The 26117-nt window shown below is 38.6% G+C and overlaps 1 protein-coding gene and 1 non-coding gene across 8 annotated transcripts in view; both read right to left on the reverse strand.

The window, feature by feature from the left end:
* The window catches only part of LOC140249527 (SAM and SH3 domain-containing protein 1-like), a 503646-nt gene that overhangs the window by 288194 nt on the left and 189335 nt on the right, over positions 1–26117 (reverse strand). The gene's annotated exons all lie outside the window — the stretch shown is intronic.
* Positions 22401–22519, reverse strand: LOC140250832 (5S ribosomal RNA). The gene has a single exon (XR_011903289.1). It is a non-coding gene; the product is annotated as a 5S ribosomal RNA (ribosomal RNA).

The following is a 26117-nucleotide window of genomic DNA, read 5'->3' on the forward strand; positions in this document are numbered from 1 at the left end:
AAACAGGTCTCGGCACAAATTACTGAGCACATTACTGACAGTCTGGATTTTTCTGCTTTAAATTCTACATTAATTACAGCAGAACTGATTAGTAGATTCTGTCTGCCCCACCAAGAGTTTCTCTTCACACTCTTGACAGCAATCCACCAGCAGGAAGTGCAATCAGCCAAGGGAGATAATGTCAGTTCAGCCACTGAGGCCTTGTTAAGCTGCAGAGATTTAAAATAACATAGCTATTGTGTACACCATCTTACTGGCAAAGCCACTGCACTCTCTGCAGAAAAGTATCTGGAAAGTAAGGCTGAGTAAAATGAAATATCATCATTATTTTGAGAACATTATCTGCATGGAAATGGAAGAACTAACAGGCCAAGCAATAAATATTCTAGAATATAAACTGTTTAAAACATGAGAAAGTTTCTCAGCACAACGTCTGTTGCTTATTATAATATACTCAGTAATGCTATTTTTAATTTTCGCTTATTTTAATAACACAGTAAGCCATTTTAAAGGACAGGCTCATGCCTGTCAGTTCTGGCTTAATTTTGTACTTTCCTCATGCAAACAGGAAAAAAATAATATTCTAATAAAATCTGCATTTTCTTTTCCTGCCTTGTAGGTGTTTCACTTGATGATAGCATGAACGGAATGTCTTCCTATTTCAGGTAAAGCCTGTTCAACATAAAGGCAATCACTACATAGAACACTTAGAAGAATGTCTGATTCCTGAAATTGTGCTACAAAAATAACATAGCAATCGTAATTAAAGTCTCTGTCGAGTATTGACAATCTGTGTGAAATCTTCCAGTTTTACGTATATCTGCTTCTAAATAAAATCTTTTTCACTGAGAGGTACTCAGCCTTGGTACCTCAATGTTCTTTTAGCCAAAAATGCGTATAGATTGCATATAAAATGCATAACTGTATAATGCATAAAGATAAACACCACTGTGTAAAACTTGCATACAGAAATATATTTTACAACTGTTAAAACATCAGATGCTTTACCGTGTTGGTGCAGAAATTTATCTATGTGTAGCACCTGCACAGTGGACATGAGAATTTACGTTAGCCCAAGTTGTATTTACTGAACACCATCAAAAGCTTGACAGAACTGTTAAACTGTTCGTGGTTATTTATAGTGTTTAAACACGGCAGAATTTGAGAGGCATACAACCTCAGAAGCATTCATAGATAGTCCATCAAAGAAGATGCACTTACATCTATACATAGTTGTCCAACCACACTCATTAAGATCACATATACCAGGTGCCAAGCTCCCAAATACTAGAACAAACACAGCAGATATCTGACAGACAATGGCATTAAGTCTTCATGTAGTATGAATCGACATCTTGAATACTAGATGAAGCTGTGGCTTGAAGTAGAAGAAATAGGATATGGCACATTGTAATTCTCAACTAGGTAAACCTGTAGTGGCTTAACATTCTGCTAACATGTATTAATATATTATTTAGCTCCCTAGGGCCTTACAAATACAGTTACAATGCAAATAATATCATTTCCCAATGATATTAACATGCCTTAAAGCTAAGAATCACAAGAAGCCTTTTCTGTAAAACTGAGAGCTGCTTGAAGATGAGAAAACAAAGGTCCCAGAATGGCAAAGTATTGTTTTTCCCCTGTAGTATTTAGGATTTAAACAACTGGGTATGTAACTCAAAATTTGAGTATTATTTATGTTTCCAACACAGTTCCATGTACCTCAGAGTATCTTCAATATCAACAGGTTAGTAAACAAAGTAGAAGGGTAGAGAGAAGAGACAGTCCGCTTTTGGTCAATCATGCTGCAGTGTTAGATAGAACATCAGTTTGTACCATCCCAACTCACCAAGAGCAGGCAGAGGAATTAAAAGAAATGCTACAGACAAGCAAAATTAATAATGTTTAACTGGACATGGGATACCGTTCCCACTGCTTGAAGCAACCCAATTTAGCACATGCATATGCTAACAGATGTAGACTGAGTGCACCTATAAGAAGTTTGCAAATGCCCTTTTTTGAAAGCATTTTCAATTTTTCTCCAATTTTTATTAGAGAAACCACCTTTAAGATAAATTTGAATAGTGTAGGCAGACACCAGATGACTGGCACTAATACACTCCAAACAGCACCAGCTGCTTCCTATACAACAGCCTTGTAAAACCTCTGCTATATTTTGTGTCTGAAAATTAGTGAAGTGTAACATTATTTGACTGTCTCATTTCTCAGCAGCACGCAGCCCTGCTTTTCTCCATCACTGCCTGTTGCCATGCCCTCACCAATCAATAACAAATGAGCTCTCAGTGTTTACTCTGATCAAAATTCATTGCTACAACTAGCTGCTGCCGTTCTGCACTCATCTGCAGGAGTAAAATGGGCTGTGGGTTTGATCAGTGATCAACTGTGCTTGCTGTACATTGCTACTAAAAAATGCTATATTGCTACTGAACATCACGGTTCATTTATGCCTCATTGTGATAGATGCACAGGCAATCATAAAGACAAGGTCAGACACCACTTGTACATGTTCAAATCATTAAAATAGGCAGTGTCAACCTCTACAGGTAAATCAAAGCAACACAGTGGGATGAGTATTATCACAAAATCCCAGGTTTAGTATGTGCTAAAACACTTCCATATGTCAAGATCACCACACTCAAGCCAGTCTCCTAAATATTCAGTGCATCAGAACAGAGACAGACAAGCATACAGTCAAGGTGTTTGCTCTGCACTGGGAAGCTAGGAGAGACCAAACAGCTGTAACCTACCCAAGTGTCAAGGCAGAGGATATGTCTTGGCGGCGGAGCTTAAAGAAATGCTTTCTGCTGTTGCAGCTCCTCCTAACCTCACTATTGCGAGCTACTTAAAATGTTGGTCAAACTGTTTGCCACTGTTAAAGGACACAACCCACTACTGCGCTCTCTGTCTGCAGGCAGTAGATTACTAGCCTTCCTAATTTAAAGCTCAGTTACGGGAGACTTCCAAAGGAAAACAGTGCTACCTGCAGTCAGAAATGCATTGAAGGCTAGGGATACAAGGTACTGCAAAAAGGGACAAGGATGCCAACAAGAAGCTTAACTCTTTCAGGCCTATTACACATTCTGGGATATATAGGGCTTGCAGGCAGGAACAAATCACAGAGCATTAAGAAGGAAGGAATGCAAGTGTTCCTTACACATTAATAAGGATGGAAACGTCAAGAACATAAGGAGCTACTAGCAAGCCTAGCCTACAAGAGGAGCAGCACAAGGTAAAATAGTTAGGATCAGGAACAATCTGGAAGGCTTAAGCTGGCTCTGTAAAATATTGTTTGCAGTGCAGTGAGCTACTTACACACACCACATCAGACTATGATGTTATCTGTGCAATGGGAGACAGCCACGATACAAGTGGCCACACAGCACTCCATTAATACAAGCAGCTGCTCAGCTCTGCACGGGCCAAAATGTAACTACTTTGCCCACAGGGAATGAGCCATTTTATGGAACTAATGCTTAATGTCTGCCTGAGGACTGGTAGGAGTTCCTTCAGGTTTTCAGAGCAATACTGAGCTTCGCTGTGGATATCACAAAGATAATTTGATCTGTTGCTTGTAATGTGACCAGAATTAAGGCAGTGAAAAAGAAGGCAAAGCTGACTGCTTACACAAAAACTCAAGACCATCAAGTTACTGTGCATCAATGGGGAAAAAGGAAAACAAAGCACACCTCTAAGAAGCTGTAACAAATTCCCTTTCACCACAGCTCAGGCCTCTTACCCACCCAATTTAAAACTATGGACTAGCTTAATAATTGCCTCAGGTTTACTCTCAGAGTGAAAAAAATACACAAAACCTGCATGTAAATGGAAAGCACCTGTAAGAAGTTCTAAACTGCAGAAATCTTCTCAGCTTGTTTCTTATATTAAGAGCACTCAAGACAGACATGTTCTAAACTGTTAGCATAGCTGAACCCAAAATGTAGGTTGAGAAACGGCAAAAGGTAAGCTACCTGAACAGCAAAACCTGCACAGCATACAGTGTTATTGCCAGGAACCTCCATCACAATTAACCTCCATAGAGTCAAGAACTTGAGCCTATATATATCCACACACGAACACAGTATTTCCATCTCATAAGTAGTACAAATATTGAAAGACCCAGACAATATATGGTAAAGAAAAAGCCCTGCTTTACACAATTTCTGAATATTCTATGGCAATTGGTGTTTCTTCCAGAAGCATTCCAGATTAAAAAAGGGAAGCCACATGAGTCCAGTATGTCAGCATACACGCAGCTGAGATAAACAGCTTCTCACAGAGGATCGTTAAAGCCATAAATTTGGAATAAGGGAAAGCAATATATAGGGATTTGTTATATATATTCTCCCCATAAACTTCAGTTTAGAGAAAACAAAACACATAAAACAAGAAAATGATTTTACAACCATAATATATACTATGAATTAAATTCTTGGAGCTCCTTCTGTTTTCTCTTTCTCTATCAATATATGCATACAATCTGTAATACCTAACAACTGAGGTGTATGTTGTAGATGCTAACGAGGCTGAACCTTGTAGTACAAGCATATAGGCGGTAGCGGGGCTTTTTCGGGATGTGACGGTGATAGTAATCCAGCCTCTTCCGTCTCAAGGTACATTGGCGCGCATTTCAAACGTGCCCTAGGGGGCGTAGACGAAGTAGTAAGGTATATAAGGTGTTGATTACCCCTAATAAACGCCATTTTGCCACCTTTCTTGGTGAGTCACGGTGGTCCTTTTGGCCCTAGCGAGGGTCTCGCTAGCACCTGGGCAAGTATGCGGTTTGGATTATAATTGCGCACGGCAACAGGTGTATGAATTCTCTGCCACTATAATAACAATGTATTTTGGAAATAATCTTGTCAAAGAAATCAAGATGTTTTGAGCTCACTTTCAGAGGTTAACACTTGAGAATAAACAGCTTCCATTTTTACCATATTTCACACTAAAAGAGCCTCCAAAGTTCAGAGCAACAGCGCCAGTGCCAACTAAGAAGTAGTATTCAGGTATCTACAAGGCACAGACAACGCTATTCCTATTCTTTGCACAGCTCAGATGCTCCCACCTGGGGACTTTGTGAACAGAACTACTGGCAGGTCAAAGAACCACGAATGCCCTCTCACAGATACTGTCTGTAGGTACCTACTGTATTCAGGACACTGCACTCAGGAATCTAGTGATGGGGACTTCTTTTTTCCATGGTTTTAAACTGTTGCATATTATGCAATTTGAATTGCAGCATTAGGAGATGCCAGCACAATAAATTACGGTAGTTTCTAATAGAACATAATTATTTCCTACATGAATAGGCTTAGAAAAGGTATGATTTTTAAACTTGATTACATGAAGGATTTCTGTAAGGCATTTTGGCAGCAACAATTATAAACCTTCACAGAAAGTCCTTTGCAGGAGTATTTTCCAGCTGGGATGCCCACTGTAACTAAAACAAGTACTTCAAAACTTGCATTTAGAATTTTCTCAGCATTACATCTTTAAGTACAGTAAATAAATCTGCTAAATAAAACAGTTCAGTGCAACAGCAAAGAGTCACACCTTTCTAAACTGTGTATCTAAGAACCAGCAGGCATATTTTCATGAATTATTCCAGGATTCCTATAAACTTTAACATTATATGAGTTTAAAATTGAAAAAGAAAAAACCCACACAGAAATCCAACAAGATTTGAATCGACAAGCAAAGTCATATTAAAGTATAAGTGGCAACATTCCCAAGGCATGATATTGAAACTGATAAACACTGCTGACTCATATATTAAAAGCCAACATCTTCAGCAAAACCCACTAGAGCAGCAAGTATAAGAATTTGTACTAGATAGATAAACTCTATCTGGTCAAGGGCACATTGGCTGCTAAAGGCAAATCAAAGCAACTATAAAGCCAGCTCCATGCTTTTCATTTAGATTTTGACAGTCTGCCTGACTCACACCTGCTGAGGTGGCTTAGGTTTACTACCTTCAGACAAGTTTTAATCCTCTTCCAGAAAACGCCTCAGAAACATTAATACACAGGGAACCATCAGGAAAAAACAAAACAGAAAGCTTCATTGAAACAGTGTTTAGACTGCTGGAGAAGAGTCCCTTGAGCAGTGCACTCGAGAATGAGGCAGCACTTCAGAACAGAGGGCAGCAGTAATAAACAATTATTCTTCTACAGTAATTGAAGAAATCACTGAAGTAATTTATAAGAGGTCACTAGCACTTCAAACAATGGCATACTAGTTCGTGCCAGTTTTCCAGCTAAGAGCACTAGTAATTACTTAGTCCTACGCTCCATTTCCTCATTTTCCTTTCTAGAATCTTGTCCCCAGCATTCCCTTAGTCTTCCAGTAACTTGCTCCCCCCTTGTCTTGCCGTTAGTAGGGAACAAAGTGGAATTTCAGATTCCGACAAGAAAGTGATTATTTGCTTTCCTATTCGGTATGTTTCAAAAGTCAGGGTAAGTAGTTTCATCTTTTAGCCAAACAAATATAGTGAGACAAAAGATATGTAAAGGCAACGAATGTACATACAAATATGAGAAGCAAGTCATAAAGCCTTCATATTCCATCAGAGAAATAATCTGGACAAGCTCTTCCCAATTTGCTACTTATCGGTTAAATATTTCATAACAATTATTAATTTAATACAGTATACAAGAACATGCTATATCATTTCAGTCAGCCATGGAACTCATTGCTCTGAGACAGACCTGCTGACCATTATCAGAACAATTACGCAATCCTTCAAGAAAGGAAAGACTCAGGTTCTCTACAGGTAGCTTTGCTTGATTTTGCACTTCTTCCCTTGTCACATTTACTTTGAGTGTGATTTGCTTAACAAGAAATCATGCTCCTTAATATACCTGTAGCAATCTGAGCCAGAGAAAAAATAGGAAACAAAAGAAAAAAGAATTCCAGAGATCCCTTCCACCTGCCTTCTCTTCTATCATTGTTATTACCAATGGAAGCAGGTAACAGAAGTCAGACTTCTGATACTGGGAACAGAATTTGGATGCGTTTCTGAAACCTTACCTAAGATCCTCCACAAGCAGGAACAAAGTAATAATATCCTTGTGAAAACAACCAAGCTCAGAAAGATTCTGAGCAGTGGTGTGACAACCACTCATCAGCCTTAACAACTTTAAAGATCAGTACTTCCTGATAAGAAATAAAAAATCTAATTCTTAAATCTGGAACAACATACAACTGAAATGCCCTCTGGGAGAAGAGGCCAAACCCCTCCTCATCACAACCTCCCTTCAGGAAGTTATAGACTGCAATGAGGTCTCCAGACCCTCCTCTTCACCAAAGGAGGCTGCAGCATTGTCCTTTCCACAGTTCACATGATGCACAACAGGAAGCTTCAAATCAAAGCATAGTCTTCAATAGAAAATTTTATGTCACCCATAGTAGCATACGTGTAGCCCTTAATCAGCTACCTAAATACAGATATTTATGAAGAATGAGGAAGGAAACATATGAAAGATATAATCCCTAAAATATTTTCAGATCAAGTATGTGTGAAGTATTACAGTGTTCTACAAAATATCCATTCTATGATGCAGCACTACATTGCTGAAGCTGCAGTCAACTTTTATGAGGCCTTTCTACTAACTTTTAACATATAACCTATAAGCCAGAGATATAAACAATAGCGTGATGCAAAGGGAAAAAAAAAGATACATATATTTATCACACACACTTTTTTTCCAACTCAAATCTATTTGCAGAGGAAAATGCACAAAAGATTTTATGCCACTATTCAGCTTCCCTTATTCTTTTTCATTGGCTTTCTGAACATGAAGAGGTTTCACAGAAGTTACAAACATTTTAGCACCAGTTCATAACAAAGATTTAACAGAAAAAAATGTTTTCGACAGAGCTTTTATAGATGTTATATCAGCATTATTACTGAAATTAAATTAACAAACATTACTTTTTAACATTTCTGTATAGAGTTTCTCTGAAGAAAGCAAACCAAACTAAACCTCATACAATGCATGCCCTGGAAGCCCTGAGCAAAGTCAGACAGGCCTCCACCAGGATCTCCTACTAGTAGATGCATTGGTTTCTACTGTCTTTTCCATCTCAACCTTGCCCACGGCACACACTTGGAATTCAGCAGTCTAAAGTGAAGCTTTCAAATACAAAGAGCCATTTCCACACAATACTATGGAAGAAGGAAAAGCATATGAAACTTACACTGATGCTGCTGGTTCTAGCACCCCAAAGTTACTGTGTTCACATCATCTGCACCTCTGTGGATGGAGCTGCTCAACCATCAGGAATAACTTTATAAGCATAACAAGAAAACCATCAGAGTAGAGAATAATAAATATGAACCTCAGTGCCATAAGATCTGAACTACTAATGCAGAAGGCTGCTAAAAATCTAACGTATCAGTGAGGCTGATGTGTTGAATGAATTAAAGTACTTAACAGCAAGAAATTCCCTCACAGAATAAATCCTAACAGCTGCCTTTTTTTTTTTTTTTAATTTTATTTTAAACTACTCAATTTGCAGCAGAGTTTTTCACTTACCTTTCACATTTAAAAACTAATTAGCCACAATGTCATCTACTGCAACAACTCCTCTATTTTCCTTGACAGGAAGGGATTTCAGTTCATTGGGCATTTGTTCTTTCTACTTTTTTTTTTAAAGCTACATTTCCTCTGTGCCATCATCTATCACCAGATTTCATACAAAAGTATTAAAAAAAAACTTCAGTGTACAAGAATGCAAGAAGTTTTCTAAACTACGGAAACAGCTTAAGAGTCACAGCTTCTTTTCACTTATATAGCGTCTAATGTCACACCATGCCCAAAGTGTTACACAGTTCTTATCGTTACTGATGTTTTCATACACAACAAGCACCTTTCAGGAGTTACTCCAGAGTGACGGTCAGAAAAAAGCCTGCCAGATGTTCACTACATCTTTAGAAATGGTCCTTATTGCTTAAGCTAGTTTTCAAATAAGGGACATGGAAGCACTTCCTGGAACGATAACCCTCAAAATACAAAATCCTTCTGGTTTTAACATTTCCATCAAGACTTATATTACTTCAAATGTAGTCAACATCCTGTTCTTAAAAGCTGCCTGTGACTCAGCTGCAAAACAGTTTTCTTCTACAATGCATTTTAAAACACTTTCAGATCTCCTAACAGCAAGCTAATTACTGGTATAGTACAGAAGCATTTCTAAAGCTAGAGAATACATAACCCAGTGAAAGTTAGAGGCTTTGAAGACTACACACATACTTTTAGCTCTCTAAATCAGCCATCAGAATTAAGGCTTTCTATATTTCCATTTCTTCTCTGAATTCCATCCACTGGGGACTGCCCGCTCTCAGTAACTGGTAGGAATGTGCAATTACAACACAGAATGCGTAACTTAAGGATCCTATTGGCTCTTTGTGCAATATGTCATTTCACATTACTCTGATCATGCCAGCTCCTTCAGAAGTCCACACTGATTGTCTCCTTAGAGGACAAATAAATATCTGTATTTCAAAATTGATACACACTTTTCTTAAGTAAAGATTTTTATGCTTTGTAGGTGGTGTCCGAGACATGAGCATGAAAGATTGGCTATGACAACCAGAATAAAGTGTTTTGGATCTGCTGGAACACCACCTAAAGACACTAGTGTGGGGGAAAGCCTACAAATGTTATTCCATCCACGAATACAAAACCCTTATATGACCTTCTGTCTCCATTCTTTCTCTTCCAAATAAACTATTATTCACATTTTCTTCCCAAGCTCAGATGGAATTTATGGTCTGCATTCATCAGAAAACAAATATAATATACAGGATTCCTGTTGAAAATAGAGGAGCACAAAAATGAGAAGATGAAGCAACAGATGCTTTACATTGCAAACCTCAAATAAAGTATTGTACATCTATAAAGAAGAGTGGTTATGAAAACCTCTCTTAATTTTTGTCATCTTTAACGATTCTAAACTTTTATCCACATCCTAATGCTTGTTTTCCCTTAGATTTAATGCAGCTTTCCTAAAATAGATCACAAACACTGGGAAAGACATCATAGGAAAAAAGCCTGTGTATTCATGTTACAGTATCCTAGCACACCAGTTAACATTTGTGTAATTCTGCAAAATTTACCTGCATCGTATAATTAGAAAGAAGGTACTATATCCCATACATTTTATGGCAAGGATATGGAGATAACAAGATCAGATTGCTGAAGACTTTTCGATTTCCCAGTTGTTGACACTAATTCCCCATGAAGCCTCCTTACATAACCTCAAATCAAGCACTAGAAAATGCAATTCCTGAAACTATTCACCACAAAAATTTAGGTCAGAAGAGGTTTCTACATTTCAACATCAAAGTATTTCCCTGGAAACTCACAAGGATTTGATTCTATTTTCTTGAAAAGTTCCACTGGATACAACACAACAGAAAGAAAAGCATTTAACAAACAGTGCCAATCTAAGGCATTGCTAAAGAGCAAATCCAATTTAACATGAGCAAAATGTGACAGAAGTGCTGATGCAATCTTCAAGCTCTTGCTGCAAAGGTTCATAAGGATACCTATGGAAGAGGGCACATGGAAACTCTTAACTAGGGGACAGCTCACTTTACCAGTTGCAACTTCACACTTGGTGATGTAACCAAATAGTCTCCCAATAATTTTCTCAGTGGGAGAAAATTATAATGCCACTGTCACAGTCTTATCTATTTTCTTTTCCAATATGGATATTATTTCAGCATTAGCTACAAACCAGGAACTCAGAAGAAACAAACTGCATCAAATCCTGTAGCCTTCAGCTTTATTTTGACATGTACAAAGTACTAACACAGAGACAACAGGAAGTAAAAAAAGAGTCATGACTGCCATCTTTAAGTAAATAATCCCTAGGTAACAGTTTTCTAGTTACACTATTATCAAATAAGGTCATGAAAAAGATTTAGAAAGTCTACATTTCAGTAAAGAATTTAGAATCCTTTGTTAGGACTGAGACCTGCTGCAAGACATGTTTCACTATCCATCTAGCTCTGTTGTTTGCCTGAGAAAGGCTAGCAGAGACAAAATGAAGACTGGTTTGCCCAGTTATATCATCATAGTATCATAGTATCGTGCGAGTTGGAAGGGACCTTAGAGATCATCGAGTCCAACTCCCGGGATTCGAGCCCTCTAGTGTAGCAGAGCGGCAGTTTTACCCCTTGCACCACAAGGGGGATTTGAACCCGGGCCCTATGGTGTTGCAAGCGGCGGTTCCAACACCATGCACCTTGCTTAAGGGAAATGACAGTAAAAGACAACAGAGGGCTAAGGTGGGCAAGTTGTGTGAAAACCTGTAATTTTTCTGGAGTTGCACTCATACAATTATAATAGATGAAAATTAAAGAAATAGTGCCAGCAGATCAGAACTAAGTTTTAAAAAGCACTTTCACAATAGAGATACTGGAAGTATTTAACTGTAACTCCAATGCTTCTTCTGAAACAGGAGTGTAAGAATGACATGCTTTCTCCTATAATTATTAATGCCCACAGAATGCAATTGTGAAGATTACAGCCTCTCCCCATAAACCTCAAAGGCTCCAGGAATTTAATATTACAACCTTTTATTGAGAACTACTGAGGGATCAAAAGAAAGATTAATATACCATCTGAAAATTGATCTTTTTAATGTTATATGAAAATATAAATGAAATGAAGAAATAGTTGCAAGTCTGAGAAATTCCTGAAGAAGTTCAACGACTGGGAAACATGCTTCACTGTGAGTTAGCAGAGTTGAGGCAATAATGTGCATGGGTGCAATCAATTTCTACCCCAACTCTGTCCTACTGAATTGAAGCATCTTACTAGTGGGTCACTAAATTCAAGACTTTTTTGCTTTTAATTTCCCATTTGTTCCAATCAGTTAACTGTGAGTATGAAGAACAGCTTCTATTTAGCATGGAGTTTCCATTTTCTTTCCATTTAATTTTCATCTGCATAAAGTCAAAAAATTCACCTAAATAGCCATATTATCCCACCCATTTATAGAACCATAAATCTGATAACGTTAAAAGCCTATTGAAGTATTTTTGTATTCCTATTCTCCTCCATTCCCTGCATTTGAAGGAAGAAACCAACTATTTTCTCAGCGTTGTATTTCTTTTGTTGGAATAAGGTTAAACTACTATCAGCCTGTTCTTCCTTCACACCATTCACTGGTACAATACATAAGTCTTGTCAATCAGATCTATATACATTCTGTAACTGCACAGTGATAGTCAGCTTGAGAACCACCCCAGAACCTTTGAATTATGCCCTAAGAGGTTAGAGAAACCACTAATAGGAACTGGTAGATCCCACGTGCTTTATGACACGACAGTATACAAGCACTAGTAACTCACTTCCATGAACTGGAATTGCTTTGATAAAGATAAGAAAACATTTAAAGACATAACTACTTTAGTAGTTTTTGGAAGGAAAGCATACTTGCAAGTTCAGAGCTCTTCTATACTTCATCACATCTGTGTCTAACCTTTTCTAAATGAAGCCTTACAATAATTACATCAGATAAAGTGTGTGTGTGTGAAAGATAATGATTTTTCTGTAAAGAAAGCCATACCGTAGGCATTACAAACAACCAAAGTTCAGTCTTCATTTTAACAGAAACGAGGTGAAAGCATTGCTCAGCCCAGTAGCTCCTAACTCATAGCTTCTTCCTCTCTCATATGAGAACACAGATCCTTCTTCATACTTCCCATATTGAGCAGGACAAGGGAGACTCAGAAAGAGCCAAAAGTTCATTTAATATAAAAATGCAATTATTTGAAAACAGCAATCAGTAATTAGAAAGGAGATTAGAATCAAACTTAAGAAAGAAATGACACTTTCTTTAAGAGTTTTAATAATTCAAACCAAATGATCATGTTCAACAGCAAAGATAGTATTAACACAGTATCCTACATAATGATGCTGCTGCATAAGAGATTCTACCTAAACACATCTTATTTGTTCTTGTTTGAGCAAAGAGAAGGCTTTGCAAAGCTGAGTTTATATGTAATATGCTAAAACACTAAATGAGTAGTATTTAAACCTGTGGAAACATTTTCATTTACATGTGTTCATTCAGTTTGCAAAAATACCTGCAATACCTGAATGCAACATATTGCAGAACACATCCCATTAGTTCTCTTCCCCCTCCCCAGAATTTATCACCTTCTACTCATGTAGAAAATAGCTCCACATAAGAGAATACAATTACTCACATTCACCTAGAAAAGTCTGCAACACGTAAAATCTATAGAATAAAAAAGCCAGCACACCAAATCCAGTTGCTGGCTTTAAATTCTAATTGCTGGACCCAGTAAGTATCTCAACCAGTTGCCAGGTCACCTACTAAAGGCTGTCTTTTGGAAACCCAGCTCCTTGCCCATGGCGCTTTCTTTGTCCTCCATAGAAATCACAGCTAGCTTTCTTCTGGAGACTTCTACACAAGGGTCTCTGCCCTACTCATATGTGCAACATCCCAAGTCATGCCAGACCCCTGCCTTTTGGCACTGACCATACATACCCTTATCTTGTCAATATAAATTAATTAGTATCATAGGGATACACAAAGGAATACACAAGATTCACATCAACAAATACCATAGAGAAAAACCTCAGTGGCTGCAGAAGTATAGTATCATACCAGCTGATGAGATCATACCAATCAAAGGGGAAATAAAGAGCTTTCCTGAGACAGCAAAAGTCATGAGTAACATAGAACACCTCACATTATTTTGTTTCTCTACACGTATCTCTTAAAACAGGTCCCATAAGGTTAATGTCAGGATGGAATGGCTTTCAGCTAAAAGAAGGGAGATCTACGTTAGATTTTAGGAAGAAATTTCTTTTACTCAGAGGATCATGAGGCAGTGGCAAAGGTTGCCCAGAGAAGCTGCAAATGCCTCAACCCTGGAGGTGCTCAAAGCCAGTTTGGACCGGGCCCCAGGCAGCCTGATCCGCTGAGAGGCAGCCCTACCCATAGCAGGGGGTTGGAACACTAGATGATCTTTAAAGTTCCTTTCAACCCAAGCCATTCAATAAACAACACAGAACTCACAGAAGCTGCATTACCACGGAGACCAGCAGGCTGCAAACACACCTGCTCTCCCACTGCAAACCCAACCTCCCTCCTACTTGTTTGGAGAACAAGCCTTAATAAATTATTAAGAACTCAACTGAGGAGGCACACACACATACCTCTACAACTTAAGCCAGCCTACCCAGGAGCCCTATACACACATGAACCTCCTTGAAAACCAAGCAAGTGAGAAAGCACACCCTTTACATTTATGCCCTGTCAGAAGCCATACACAGTGCAGCTGAGCTATCAGAGAGACCAGCACCTCCTGAAAACAACAGGCACTTTCTCCATTGCCATGAAGATACCTGGCAAATGAGATCTGTCTGGCAGTCCCCCTTCTCCCAACTACAATCCTTGTCCTCTACCACAGCACATAAACACTCACCCCAAAGCACACTTTTACTCCTTTCCTCTGTACCACCCCTTAACCAGTCACGAGCAATCACAAAAGCCTAGAAACCACCTCCTTCTTATACCCTCACCCTCATTAGGCCTAATAGGCCACAGGTGCTGTCTGCCAGTCCTACAAACTAGCTTGGCCCCAGACTCAAAGAACCCAAAGGCAGGCAGGGAGGGCACATTCCAATCTGGTCCCTGTGCAGATGAGGGAATGTCACTGGGCTGATGTCAGGGTGCGACGATGGTGAAGGGGCTGGAAAACTTCTCAGGCTCACAGCTGAGGAAACACGCAGCTTGACTGCTCCTGTACGTCACAAGCTTTTTTATTATTATTATTTTATTTTCCTCTCAGCACCAGATTTTACATTTCTTCCAGCTCTCAGCATTTAATAACTATTTTTGCAAACAGACAAGTATGGAAACGCTGCTTGGGTTATAAAGCATCCTCTTGTTTTAAGATCCCTCTCATGACTGCAGCGTGTTCTTAGGATGGCTGTATTTATTTGAGTAATGATTTGAAACATCAGAGAAATGCAAAGTATTATTTAAATAGCTTGAGAAATGGTCATTATTCTTTGTTTGAGTAACAGTGAAGAATGCCTCAGAAATACATGTGACAAGACAAAGTAATGTTTTAAAGATGTCTCGTGTGGTTGGGTTTTTTTTCTCCCCAACACAGTAAAATAATCAAATGGTATCTATTTTACCCAGCTGAAACAACTGCTCTGAGAAACCACAAATCATGAAAGACGGCTTAGCTTACTTTCAAACAGTGTCACATCTGAATTCACATAGGATGGAAGCGGAGGTTTACTTCTTTGTATGGCATCAAGGCTGGATTTTACCATTAGTTGATGTGGTAGCTTCTTCAACCAAGCAAAACCCCTTCTGCTCCCTAAAAATCTATGTAGCTCATTGAGTTTCATTAACAGTGGAGTAATATACACACAGCAAGCTTTGTAACGAATGGCTCTTCAAAAAAGACAAGGGCAATCTAGCTTTAGAAAGATGCCTATCTCAGGTTTTGTGGGCTCTATTGTAGGGAACACAAATTTGACTGCATCTGTCACTGCCTGATGCTGTCTCTCAGCAGCCAAGCTCTGGCAAGGTAGATCATATTGACTTCTACTGACACCACTGCCTCTGCCATACATCACTCATGTGTAACTGATCACCTTGGCAGAGGATGCCATTTTGCTAGACTCCATCCTCAAGCTCTGCCACTGACCTTTCAATTTGTCTTGAGAGACTCAATTTCATTTCATTTCATCTCTTTTGTTTGTTTGTTTGTTTTCTTTTCTGTTTTTATTATAGTTTTCCTGATCTATTTTAACTTTCAGGCCAATACTTTTCTGCATTGCCTTGCTGTATGTGCTTTAATGTCACACCAACCAGTGTTAACTCTGCTGCCAGAGGCAGAAGACCAGCCATTACTCCTGTTAACAGTTTCCTTCAGAGCAAACTCAAAACAGCAGATAAGGCTGCAGCAGGGATACAGAAACTCACACTGATAGAAGAGCAGCCCCTGCAAGGCCAACAGATCATGTTTTGTTTGGGTGGACTGAGAGGAAGCATGTTGATAACATCAGCTAATTGGACAGCCAGGCTGAGCTCCAGGCATGTACTGGGGCAGCAGGAGCTGGTGACTGCACTGCTGGGGCTCCTTCCTGTGGTGCCACGGGAGCCGCTCGGGGCATTGACCTCTCATGCTGAGTAGGGTAGCAGCCAACTGAAGCCTGTCTGCAGGGCTTTGCCTCAGCAGCATATGACAGCTACCAAAAGCTAAGATATTTTCTGACATCTTTCTTACCCAGCTGTACTTTTCTTACTTCTCTTTATGTAGGCTGTTGTGTTGGGGCTTGTTTTGTTTTTTGTTTTTTTCTACTATCTTAAATATCCGAGCTGGACTCCTTACATAAACTTTCATCATATGGATGTAAAGAAGGAAAACTGAATGAAACTTAAAAGAAACACGGGATTTTGCTAGCAGCTTTGATGTTCTCTAGCTTTTTATTTATAGAACACAGATTAACTTCCTTTTGTTAACATCTATTGTTGTTTCATAATGGGCGCTGCAAATGCTTTGATAAATGAATTGAAAGAAATTGCTGCAGCTCCTGCTAAGTGACCTGACTTACTAAAAAGTGGGATCTTTAAAAACGTTTTTAGGCTGAAGAAAGGAACAAGAAAATTTCATCTGATTTTGGATGGTTATGGAATAAAGCCATTACTTTGAAGCTTAGCCGCAATTTTTTCACTCACGCATAACCCCCACAATTCAGCCCCAACCTAAGCCACATTTGCACATCAGCCAAACACGGTCACTAAGTCTACTCTCTAGCTGTTTACCCCTATTTATGTCACTATATTGTTCTGATGAGCCTTCACACAATCCCCGTTCTTCTGCCTGATGCATCTTCATTCTCTCTTTATAGTACATGTGGTGTTTTTTTTTCCAAGGTGAATGTCAGAGTATTCATTTAAAATGTACTTGTTTGAAACACATCTAGTATCATCCCAAAGGTGGTAAATATCCACTCTTCCTAGGATTGCCAGGAAAAATTAGTCACGAGATCTTTTATGAAGGAAGCTAGGCACGTGCAATCTGGCTGTGGCGGCTGCTGCTGTTTTCCTCCTTATTTCCTCCCAGACCCGTCACGTTTTTACACTGCTTTTCAGCTCAGTACTTTCATACACGGATAGATAACCTGGAATTCAAGTGGAAAAGACAGAAAGCAGCACCAGTGCTGAGGCACCTGATTTGCAGTTAAAATGGAGTTTAGTTGTCCAAATTCACAGAGGATGTTTCCAGACTTCTGGCTGTTCCCACTGGCCATATCCAAACAAGTAAATGACACAAGCATGACTTCAAGGTCTGCCTGTGGATATGCATTAGTTATTTATAGCAAAAAGTCTGAAGGTGGTCACAGATAAAACACCCTTCTCTTACTGCATATATTCAAACCGTCATCTGGGAAATGATAAAAATGATCTTGCAGTAGCCTGCAAATGACACAGTAGTTCCATCACTCTCCGTTTTGATTGCTCATTTTCTGGTCTCCTCCATCTGCATTCAGCACAAGAGTGGAGATTGTTTTGCCCAGCTGAGATGTCCTCTCGTGAGGTAGGTGATGTGCATTTGAGTTATCTCAGGCCATGGAGAAAACTGAAATCAGAGCCTGAGAGCACTGGATGAGAGCTCCAGCTGCCAGGCTGCAACCAGAGGTCAGTAACATCACTGTGCAAAAACATTACGCTGACAGTTGTGCATACTCAAAAGGACCATTCTCAGGGATTAAACCCAGATTTGAGATTATGGATTTTAATTTTTTAGAGTTCCTAGTTTGAGTTCAATAGGTTATCCTCCAATTTGTTAAAAACATCCTTCTCCACAGCACAAATTAATAAATAACATTCTCAAATGAACCTTTCCTCCAATTTATATGATGTTATGATAGGCACTCCACCATAAGAAGATAACAATGAATAACATACACTAAACATTAGATTACTTCCATTTTACTTCTCTAGTGTATCTGAATGAAAAACTTTCTGGTTCCAGTCTAGTAAATTACTCTCATTTAGTTGATCTTATTTCCTATTTGTTTTTAGGTTCTTTAGAAAATTCAGGGATCTTTTCTGCAGAACCCAGATTGGCCAGGTCAGTAGAAGGCACTGAAGAAAGTAGCTTACTCCTTTTATTCAAATTTAAAGCCACGCCATATTCATGTTTTAATGATTTCCAGTGTGGTTTTGCACTAAAAATATTTGGGGAATTGGACATGCTGGTGAGCTGCCATTCCTCTCCTCTTTTGAGCTGCTTCCTGCTCCTTCCTGCAAACAGAATGTTTGCTTTTCATCTCAGCTTTTTTAACCCCAAGGACTTGAACTCTGTTTTTAGCCTTTGTATGAATTTCCAGTCTAATGCATTTAAAGGACCTATCACAGATATCTAAGACCTCGGAAGTAATTAAGTCCTACTATTTTCAAAGTACACCTAAATAATTTGTCACTGCATGTAAAATGGTATAATCGAGTAGTATAAATGTTTTCAGGCCAAGTTTCACAATGAATTATTTAATTCATCTCTCCTAATTAAAGACCTATTGGAGGATTAATGTCTCATAACCTTACAAACTACTTTACTCAGTAACAAATTACCCATATAATGACCTCAAAATAAATTTATGTAACTCGGCAAGTAATTTGCATAAGTATACAAAATTCACTGAAATAGAGAATGTACTTCCTTGCTATTCAATACATAGATATTGAGTCTTCTATCAAGGACAGAATTCAGAAGAAATATAAATTTAAACTGTAAAAATAATTCACTGAGTGTCTGCTTTTTTTCAGCATTTATATAAGCATCAGTTTATAAAGTTTGTTTCTGTGAATACAGCAAAATGACATAGTTCTGCTGTGAAATGAAAGCACAGATGCCTTCATCAAAATACGACTTGTTTGGCTCTGTAATGCACGCAACGTATACGTTTCCTGGTTATAAAATTTACATTATAAACCTGCAGCATATGCTACACATCGAAACCGGTTATGAAAAGAAAATGCCAGTGGCTCATTAAGATAGTGATAGATGAAATACAGTTAGGTTGGATCAACAGAAAACAATTGTCCATCTGCACGTATGGAGGAAGGCTGGATGAAATCAAGAGGGTATCTGTGCTTTCACAAACAAAATGTTCTGAACTGCTGCACTGCGAAATATTGATAACTCTAAATATTAACAGTAATAAAAGTGGACTAAAACCAGACACCAGCTCTGTAAACTCCCTCTCCATTTCCTAGGGCCCTTGGCTGCCTCTGTTTCTAGGACTGAAGGATCAGCTTCGGTCCAGACTAGGGTGGAATTGTGCCATTGGTTTCTGAGAAAATCACTCAAGTGGGAGAAGGAGCTATGTGAACGAGCAGAAAGAGAAGAATACAGAAATTACAGGTAGGGTAGAACTGTTGAAATGGGGCTTGTTAATAACTTGGGGATTCAAGAGGTCCCTTCAAGAGGTACTCCAACATGGCAAGGAATAAATTCCTAAAGGAAGAAGTCAGAGAGTCTGCTTAAGCACGCTGGAAATCACTGGGCCATGGGTCTCAGCAACTTGTGATGTCCATGGAGCTGGTGGCAGCCAGCAGCTTGGCAGCCCAAAAACTCAGTGCTGGGGCCACAGAAGCCAACATTTCCCTATCAGGCATGTGCTAACTAGAGGTGCGGCATGCTTAGCCTGACAGCTAATGCTAATGCTTGTGGACTGATGCTGAGCCCAACAGCTTGTTAAATCCCACCTATTTTCTGTGTGCTGGATAGACAGTAATTGCTTTATACTTCATGTTATAAATTACCTTTACCCTCAGTTCTTCTGTATCGGCTAAAACACCTGGAAAAATGGATCCAAACTGGCAAAAATACCTGCCTCTTTTTATATTTCTTTTCCAGAATGCATTACCTATTTCTCTGAGGCACAGGAGATCAGTCTATGGATGGAAAGCTTCTAAGTTCCAGATTTTCAGACTTTAAACCCAATTACACCATACTTCTGGTTTATTTTGGCCTTGATTTTACCCGTCCATAGTTCTCTCAGTGTTAGCAATCACAGAATCTTTCCATTTGCACAATTTTTAGTAAAATGAAAAACAAACGTCAGTTATTCTCATCTCCCATCACATATATCCCAGTGTGACTGAAAACAAAACCTGCAGATTTTAGGGGGGCACATGAAGTCACATTTTACTGAAGAATAGAAAGAAAGATATGAAACTCCCCAAATCCATAATGAACAAGACTTTAGTACTCATCCCAATAACAAAAAGATCAATGCAATCCAAAACAGTGAAAGTGAAGTAGACTTTTCTCCCTGACCATTGGTTTACCAAGTCTCTCATTTCCCTAAATTTGAAGAATTGCTTCTTAGGAGTAGAAAGCCCCTCAGGTAATAGAACAGATGCTTCAGAAAAGCAAGTAATAGTTATAATCCATAAACATTAATGAACATAATGGAATGATCTTTAAGGATTGGCTCGCTATGCTCTTCAACTCAGTGTGGCATGAACTCCAATATATAATATAGGGTTTTCAAAATTTCTGTATAAAAAATGGAAAAGAAGAAAAATTAAATACCAGTGCCATATTCTAGACATATGAAGAAAGCATTACAAGCTGTTAAAACTATCAGGAATTTCAATTTTAAAGTCAGAATAATCACAACACATAATATGCTGCAATTTCTCTTTCAGTTAATGCTCAAGTAAGTGTAGAGGTTAACATGGAAAATTACAACTAGCTTTGTATTATTCATTCTATATTTAGGAATGTCTATGCTATAAATCTATATTTAGGAACTTCTGTTCTTCAATGCTATAAATAAAAAATCCCTCCATCTTTAGAATGCAGGAAGCATCAGCTTTACTTCAGGCCTATACTCTGTGTCTCATGTACAAGCTGAGGCCCTTCTATGGTGTGAATAAAAAAATAATCAAAGTTCACTTCTTTTAGGGTCTCACTCTTTAGGTATATCACCTATGCTGCATTTTCTGTACTCAGACTGAGTGTTTTAAGATGCAGCGGCTGAACAGTCTGTGGTTTGATTTGTCTAAGCCCACTGATGAAAAACACACCTGCTTTGTCAGTTGGCAGTTAAAACCTACTTCTGGCATAGCCTGCTCTACCTATGCTACTTCTACATTATCCCAATAGTTCCCATGATGCCAGTTCAGCATGGCCCATGGCTCTTGGACTTTCTGATTCGTGGCCCTGGAAGGGAAATTATAAAGCCTAAATCTGAGCAGTGATGTACAAATCCTCCTCAAACTCACAGCAACTGATACAGCTGGTGGCCCGAACCCAGTGATACTCCAATGGCACAGGACCTTCCAAGCCAGAAACGTAGGGAGACTTGCAGCTAGCAAGTAGCACAAAAGAAGGCCTGAAAAAAAATAACTGATGTACTGCTCTGTTATTTAAAATATTTCATAGAATCACTGAATGGCTTGTGTTGGATGGGACTTCAAAAATCAACAGACTCCAACCTCCATGACACAGGTAGGATTGCCAACTGCTAGATCAAGTTGCCCAGGGCCCCATCCAACCTGGCCTTGATCACCTCCAGGGATGGGGCATCCACAACCTCTCTGGGCAGCCTGTGCCACAGCCTCACCACCCTCTCAGTGAAAAAATTCCAGAGTAAACACACAGAGTTATACAATTGGTTTTCTTTCGTTATTTTAATGGAGTGTTTGGGAGACAGCGGTGAAGGTTTGATTCTACCATTCTGGAGGGCACAACTTTTTAAAAGAATGGAAAAAAGTGACAAGATGAACTTGTGTGTTTTCTACCGAGAGTTGCAAGGTCAATGCTGATTTAATTGAGGTCTAGGGAGCAGAGCTTTACACAGTGGTATAAAAATAGAAAGATGCTACAAGGAGATTTATTCTCATGAAAATTTCAATTTAATCAATATGAAAGCTACACTTTGGAATCAAAAATGGCAGGGAATCCTCAAGGACTCTTCTTACAATGTGCTCAGATAATCTTAAAACAGCCTTTGATAGTCAGAGAGATCATTTTGTGGCTTTGAAAATGGTGAAACATCTGGAAAAAAAATAAATCAATCAATGTTCCTGGGATCTTTATTTTAAATTAATGCCAGGCGGTGACATTTCCAACCTATTTTGGGTGCTTGGGTGCTAATCTGTTTCTTTACCAATAATGCTTTACATAGGAATGCTATGAGTTCTCTACCTTTTAATGAAGATACTTGAAGAAACACGAGGCACAAGTCAAAATATTACTTTGAACATTAGTTTGTGCAAGAAAAACATGTTTAATGACTGCTTCACTGTGAGTCTGCGGAAGTGTGGAAGGTTCATGCTCCAGATCTGTGGAATGGCAGCACCCGGTATTCCCAGGAGGTCTCCCATCCAAGTACTAACCAGGCCCGACCCTGCTTAGCTTCCGAGATCAGACGAGATCGGGCGTTACCAGGGTGGGATGGCCGTAGGCAGATCAGACAAGGTTACACTTCCACATACCCTCTGTTACACTTCCACATACCCTCTATTACACTTTCTTATACCACCAAAACAGTTCATACCGCACATGATGTCATGATGTAGAATATTGACAGCACAAAACCATGACAACGTAAGTAAGGTATTCTACTGCTACTAATGTATTCAAATATTTCCACTGGTTCTATCACTTTGGTTGAAGTTTTTTTGCACTAATTTCAGAACTCCTTTCCTCCAAACCCATTTTATACCAAGCTGTATGAGTCTGGATAAAAGCAGACCCTATATTAGCACTTACAATGGTCAACTGAATACTGTGAATTTTGTCTGAATTTGATTTCCAGGTTTTTGAATAGTAAGAATAAAATATATAAGTATTTTATTACATGTCCTGTATATATTTACATTTATACTTTCTATTCTACTCACTTATTTCATTTTCAAATATGAATAAGCAAAGAAAAGACCTTGAAAATGATAGGATGGTGTTTAAAATGATCTGAGCCTTGTGAACAACAACATCAAGCACACTAATTTATTTACTAAAACATTTTTTACTTTGCTTTATTTACATCAGTTTATTTTAGAATGCAGCAGCACTGATAATCTCTTTGAAGGGATATGCGCTCAAAATCCATGACTCAAAACACAAGCTGTTTAAAATTAAATAACTGTCAGGGGGAAATGTGTAATAAAATGAACATTAAAAACAATTCTAATCTGATTCTGAGCTTATTTATGCATTTTCTTCCCTTGTGTGGAATAATTGGATATGCAATTTACTTTGGATTTATATTTAGATTTAATCTACATCTAAATAAATAAAGAAAAAAAAAAAAAAAAGATTGCTCAATGGATTTCTGAGGTTACTAGAAAATGAGTCCAACTTAAATCACACTTTGGCTTGGAAGTGTCTGTTCCATATACATGCACATACCAAGTTATTTCTGTGACTTCTAGCTGGTCACCCACTTTGTTTTCTTTTCTGGTTACGCCACAGTCATTTCTGAGTTCCCCCAAAGTGAGGCTGTTGCATCTTCCATACCAGCAATAAAGTTAGAGGAAAAAGCTGCATCACCATTGGTCAGTTCACTATTATTCATTACAAAATTTCTTATTTATTTTTAAATAGAATATATTCTACCTAAAAAGATTACTCAGAAGTGGTAAATAATGCTAGATAATAAAGAAACCCAACAACAACAACAACAAACAACAAGTAACCCTTTGGAATTAAACTATGTTCAAGATTTCAGGGTCACTGAGCACTAGAGGTCTAATAATGGTAGGACAAGACAGATGGTGTGAGATTTTACTACTGAATAAAATCTGTTAATGCTGTCACTGTGGCAGGATACATAAAACCTTGATTATGAGAAATAATGTGGCTACAACCTGAAATGTCAATTAGAAGGTTGAGAGTGTCTTTACGTGGAAAGTATTGCCAGATTTAACATATGACTAGCAGTAAGTAACCTATCTTTTTAAAAAACTACCAACTGAACCTTTTCACAGCCCCAGAGGCTAGTCATGAACTTTCATGAAACCAGACCTGAATGCAGCTCACACACTTTCTGAAAGATAGTTGTATAAAAAGATAAATAACGACCAGACTGAAGACCACTAGACAAGGCCTCTCCCTCCCCCAGCACAAAAACAAATTCCCTACTGCACCGTAATGAGACCAATTTTCACTACCAATCAGATCTGGGCCTTCCTCACATTTTCTCTTGTCCTTTCAGATTTATCTATTTAGCAACCCAAAAGAGTAATGAATCAAGTTGCTTATTCAGTCAATCGCAGCCTCTTCTTGTAGAGGTTGAGACCTGTAAGTATCATGTGAAGAAATTGCACCTGCTCTGGAGAAGCGACAGAAATAAATGAGAAAAGTTGACCTCCCACCTACGCTTCTCTGTAAACTTAAAGTCATGCACAGCCCATGTCAGCCACAAAACTGGGCCAACTGGGAAAATCTGCCATCTCAGCTTCTCATTTTGGGGAATGTTTACCTGAAAATTATAACAGAGCAGTGTGGTGGTGGGAACCATAAAGAAGGGAAGACCCAGATACCTGTCTTAAAAACTTCTGACAGTCAACCAGGAGTCCTAACATCATATCATAGAATCACAGAATCACCAAGGTTGGGAAAGACCTAAAAGATCATCCAGTCCAACCATTCACCTAATACCAATTGCTCCCACTAAACCATGTCCCTCAACACAACATCCAATCACTCCTTGAACATCCCCAGGGTCGGTGACTTCACCACCTCTCTGGGCAGTCCATTCCAGTGCCTCACCACCCTTTCTGAAAAGTAATGTTTCCTAATGTCCAGCCTGAATCTCCCCAGCCACAGCTTGAAACCATTCCCTCTAGTCCTAGAGAATTAATTAATACTATATACTATATAATAGTATACAATATATACAATTAACAGCCATATTAAGAATCAACTATTCACTGTCCATTACAGAACTGGTTAAGATTTAAACTTAAACTTGTAATTGAAACCTAATGCTAGAGTTGTTCCATATGGCACATTTTGATTCTGGATGAGATGGATAGCAAAGGCCTAAAGGTATATTTTCCTACCTATTAATACAATCTTATGATTCTTATACTGGGCAAAGGTCCTCTGAACACCTCTGACATTAAATTGCCTCTGGTGGCTCTGTCATCACATCATGCACCTCCTCATCTGCTTTCAGAACTATGCCCTTCATGCTAGTGAAGAGGAGAAAAATGAATGCCACCAGCCATCCAAGTGTGCCTACTCTCCTAGTACAGCAGCAATAAAATAAGCTGAAGCACTTTTATTTATAGCTGTCTAGCCACAAAAGAACTGAGAACTGGTTATTGTGGTGATTGGTGCTCTCTCTCAAAAACTTCCATCTCTTTAGTGCCCAAGTTCTGTTAAATAAAGTGGAGAAATGCGCCTTCCTGGCATGTCACATATCTTTACAGTCCTCAGAGATTCCAGACTTTTTTTTTGCATTTAACAATATGTGAAATTACGCAGGAGCTACTGCAGAAGGACATTAAACAGAGAAAAAAATGGAAGTAAAACATGTAGAAATAGGAAGCAAGTCATCCTCTTGATCCTTAATCTCTAATTGAACCTTACTCCTTTGCCTAAAAATAATGTCAAGTCATGTAGAATATTATAGAAATGTCACATAACAAAAAATAAAATCCCTTTAAGAATTTAAATGGCAAGAGCCTTGAGCAGCTGACAATAGGTTTCTCCCCAGGAAACAACTCATCTAGACAGAGGAGTCAGGATTACTGGAGCTAGCTGTCATGCAGCTCTGTGAACTCTCTACATTTCTGTTAGCTGAGGGTATTGGCCCGTGCTGACCTTCTGTACTCTGCTTGAGGCAATCACATCAAACTCCCTTTCTGATGAGCCAATGTGAATGGCACTCTGCTAATGACTCTCACTGCCACATTTCAAGATTCATGACAGTTCCATCCAAAGGAATTATGGACTCTATATCTTTGCCTGCAATTAATGAAATCCTTTCAGTTCAAAGACCTTTAACTTCAATGCTAATTCAAAGGATATCAAAGTAATTGATAGCCCGTATGAA

This window comes from Excalfactoria chinensis, chromosome 3, assembly GCF_039878825.1.
Source record: "Excalfactoria chinensis isolate bCotChi1 chromosome 3, bCotChi1.hap2, whole genome shotgun sequence".
NCBI lineage: Eukaryota > Metazoa > Chordata > Aves > Galliformes > Phasianidae > Excalfactoria > Excalfactoria chinensis.